Source organism: Ailuropoda melanoleuca, unplaced genomic scaffold (genome assembly GCF_002007445.2).
Source record: "Ailuropoda melanoleuca isolate Jingjing unplaced genomic scaffold, ASM200744v2 unplaced-scaffold2028, whole genome shotgun sequence".
Classification (NCBI taxonomy): Eukaryota; Metazoa; Chordata; class Mammalia; order Carnivora; family Ursidae; genus Ailuropoda; species Ailuropoda melanoleuca.
The window spans coordinates 3,155-7,620 of record NW_023189704.1 but is presented as its reverse complement, the minus strand read 5'-3'; the positions used below and the strand labels follow the sequence as shown (position 1 = coordinate 7,620).

General features: G+C 49.9%; 1 pseudogene; it reads left to right on the top strand.

The window, feature by feature from the left end:
- The first annotated feature begins 363 nt into the window (after nucleotides 1–363).
- LOC117797963 lies at nucleotides 364–4,071 on the top strand (annotated as a pseudogene).
- Nucleotides 4,072–4,466: the final 395 nt, after the last annotated feature.

The window sequence follows — 4,466 nt, the reverse complement described above, 5'->3', positions numbered from 1 at the left end:
GGGTAACTGGCGATGGGCATTAAGGAGGGTACTTGATGGAATGAGCACTGGGTGTTGTATGCAACTGATGAATCACTAAACTCTACCTCTGAAACTAATATTACACTATATGTTCATTAATTGATAAACTATAAATGTAATATAAATTAATTTATAAAATAATTAAATAGAATTTAAAAATAAAAATAAAAAAAGATTCTTCTTTACCCTCTCTCTCAGCCTCTCCCCACCCCGCATTCATACTCTCTCTCTCTCAAAGAAAAAGGAAAGTATATGTCCACACAAAAATTTGTACATATTCATGGCAGCATAACCCATACGATCCAAAAAGTGGAAAAAACCAACATGTCTATTCATTGACAAATGGTTAAACCAAAGTGCTATGTCCATAAAGTGGAATACTGTTCAGTAATAAAAAGGAATGAGATAGCGATACATGGTACAACATGTATCCACCTGTGCAGTGAAGATGAAGAGACCGTGAGGTTTGATGATATTGAGGAGAAAAGGATATGGAGGCAGCAAATGTCCCAGGCCTTGGCGGAGTTCCATCATTGCAGGAGAGTAAACATATGGCAGACTACAGCCATGATAGATGCTACACGCTCCAAATCATGAAAAACAGTCTCGCACTTAAGAATGGAGAAAAAGGAATTCAGATATGGAGGGGAAGGAAAAAGAAAGGAGGAAGAGGGAGATGTTGTTGATTTCATGGGTAGTAGCCAGCCAGAATGCCTTGGAATACACTCAACAGACTCTATGAAATGGTCTATGTACATCTCATCCAATTTCTATCTGTAAGCAAACACCTAGAGTGTTTATAGTTATGGATGTGTTTATATAGTTACAAATGTATTAAAAGAAAAATCTCCAGTCAAGAACCTAACTTTCCAGTATAGGAAGAGTGAAGTAAAAAGAGCAAACTAGGGGCGCCTGGGTAGCGCACTCATTAGGCGTCTGTCCTAGGCTCAGGGCATGATCCTTGTGATCCGGGATCGAGTCCCACATCGGGCTCCCCCGCTGGGAGCTTGCTTCTTCCTCTCCCACTCCCCCTGCCTGTGTTCCCTCTCTCGCTGGCTGTCTATCTCTGTCAAAGAAATAAATAAAAAATCTTAAAAAAATAAAAAGAGCAAACTAAAGTTAAAAGAAGCAATACGGGGGAGAAAACAAGAATAAGGAAGGAAATAACAGAGTAAACATAAATGAAATAGTATAAAACAAGAGAGATGAGCAAATAAAACCAAAAGTTGGTTCTTTGTAAAAATCAACAAAAGTGGCAAACCTTTCACTAGACTGACCCAGAAGGAAGAGAGAGAACATTAAAATGATTAAATTTTGGAATGGGAGCATTACTACCCACCTTACAAAAATAGAAAGGATTATAAGGGAATGCTATGAACAGCCAGCAAAGTAGGTCACCTATAGGAAATGGACATGTTTCTAAGAAGACACAAACTACCAAACCTGACTCAAGTCGAAACAGATAATCTGAGCAGACCTGTACCAAACGAAAAGATCAAGTGAGCAATAAAAAGAGTATAACCCAGGCCTGGAGCTCCCCGGCCATCGGCCTCACCTGACCCTCAGCACCATGGCTGCAGTGGTGGCGGCAGCGGTGGCGGTGGTGGGGAAGGCCTGGCTCTCATGGGCCCAGGGCGCTAGGCCGGCCTCCCACAGGCGGTGGAGCCAGTGGGCAGCCAGGGCGCAGGCGGCGGGTCCCCATGGGGCGGCTGGGCCACGGCGCGCCTGGAGGGCCAGGAGGTGTTGGAGTACCTGAGGAAGACGTGCTGGGTGACCAGCTGGTGCAACTCCTTGCAGGCCTCGGTTGACATGAGCACCTGCCCTTGAGCTTCATCTCGCGGGGCACCTTGAGATCTTCACGCCCTCCCTCCCCCCAGCCCCGCTCGGCAGTGGCAGGCAGTGGCAGGCAGCAGCAGCGGTGGCGGTGGTGGCAGAGGCGGCCATGGCTGGGCGCCCCAGAGCGTTCCAGGCCAGCCCAGTCCCAACGCCAGCAGCGACTTCTACCTGCGCTGCCCCGGTGAGAATGGATGTTTGCCCTGTTGGTGGACGCTGTGTTCCAGAGGCGCAGGACACCACCAGACAACGGCCGTGCGTGGGCACCTCCAGCTTCCCGAGCACAAATCTCAGGATCCCGTTCACTGCCCCGTCCAGTGAGAAGATGGAGCAGTAGGAGGCTCCCGGGTCCCGGGTGAAGCCTCTGCAGACCCACATCTCAGCCCTGACTGTCCACATTCCAAATGCTATGGCCCCCTTCCTTGGTGGCCATGGCCACCCAGTGCTGCCAACTCCTGCCCATCCAGCCCCCGGGAGCAGGGTGATACCAGCTGACCTCAAGTGAATGGCCGACACCTGGCAGCCAGAAAATGAAAAGGAGGCTTCTGGTGGAGACAGCCCCAAGAAGGATTCAAAGACACCTTATTCCTATGCAGAATTCATAGGACAGAAAACTACGATGGCTCCTGAGAAGCAACTTACCCTAAATGGTATTTATACTCACATCACTAAAAATTATCCATACTACAAGACAGCGGACAAGAGCTGGCCGAATCCAATTCGCCACAATCTCTCTCTGAATCCTTATTTCATCATAGTACCACGTTCCCAGGAAGAACCAGGCAAAAGGGCTCATTCCGAGGACAGATCCTGCCTCTGAAAGCAAATTCATAGAAAAGGCTTTTAGGAAAAGACGGTCCATGGGCATGCCTTGCTTTAGAAACCCTCCAGGACCCCTCTTCTCCAGAAGTGGCCCAGCCTCTCCCAATCACACTGGAATGCTGTCTGCACTTGCCAGTGGTGCCCAGACCCCCAAGAGCCTGTCAAGGGAAGTTTTACCAGCCCCCCTGGAGCCTGAGCCCAGTGCCTCACAGCCCAAACTGGCCATCATCCAGGAGGCATGGAATGTCCAGGGTGCACCAGGCTCCCCTCTGCCTCGTCAGCCCATTTTAATGGCCGGGCAGTGGCAGCTGCCACCGACGATCAATCAATCCCATCACCTACACGGTCGCTGCTCCCGTGACCACCTCGACCTCCCAGCAGCCTGTACTGCAGATGGCGCATGGCGCCCACCAGATCCCCGCAGTGTCTGTCACCAGCATGGCAGGCCTGGCTCCGGGAAGCACATACAGTGTCGCCATCCAGGCTCTGGTCACTCAGGCGGCTGTGCTGGCCCCTCCTAAGGCAGAGCCGCAAGACAATGGAGATCACAAAGAAGTAAAAGTGAAGGTGGAACCTATTCCTGCCATTACCCATGCCACAGCGGGCGCTGCCGGCCGGATCATTCAGGAGCTACAGACCACCCCTGTCCACACGGTCACCACAGCGCAGCAGGCACCTCTAGGTCAGCACCAGCAACCAACAAAAACGGTCCCCTGAAACGGGACTCGCCTGATGCCAATCCCTGCCACTGGCCGTAACCAGGTGAACAATGTGGCAAGTCCTCTGGACACGATGGCAACACGTGCATCAGTGTTGACCTCCCTTCACACAAAGTGCCAGAATGGTGAAAAGACGGAACAGCAGGAGCTGAAGCAGGTCCAGAAGGAAGACGGCGGCGACAACACCATCATCACCCTGCGTGTGGCAGCCCTCAGGGAGAAAGGTGTCCAAAACCAGCAACTGGGACAGCTTTTCTTACTTTAACATTCAACTCCGTGGTGCCAAAAGGAGACATCACTTCCCACCAACACTCGGAGCACGTGGTCTTGGTGGGTAGAGGGTCCTGCCATTGGACTTCACCTCAGCACTGAAAACACACAACTGAGGTGGCCTCAAAACTCCTAAAAGCAGAAGTCACACCTGAACAAAACCTCAGACAACAAAACCTGGTTTGGCAGTGTCTCCCCATCCCCAGCTCAGCTTGTCACTCCACAGCAAGATGCTGGGACAGCCAGAGACAATCCCCACCACCCTCCCAGGACCCTTGGGGCTGGCACGGGTAGCTGAGACAGTATTTTGTGGTTCACGCGTGCAATTAGAATATTTTGAGGTGTACTTTCTTTACAAAATAATGGGGTCTTTGACATTTCAGATCGCTCCCTTTCTACCCTGGAGATTTTGGAATCACACAGGACCTTCCCTATTGATTTCATTTGGGGAAAAGAAACAATGTAGTTCTGTTTTTGTTGTTTGTTCTCAGCCATGGAATGATTTCCTTTTGTCTGCCCTGTTAACGTTCAGATGGAGCTACGTGATGACATCTGCAGGTTTTCTGTGTTAGATGCATCTAGAATGGACAGACAGACTGGACAGATGGACCCCCACGCTGGGCCCCATGTTAACCATGACTGAAAGAACTGCTGGACTCGGGAAGCTGCTCTTAACTGGGTCTCTTTCCTGCTACTTTTTGTTGGTTGTTCCTCTGTGTTGACTTTGTTCCTTTGTGTGGACTTCGTAAAATAAAACAAGCCTCCTAAAAAAAGACTACTACTAATATATTTTTAAAGTAT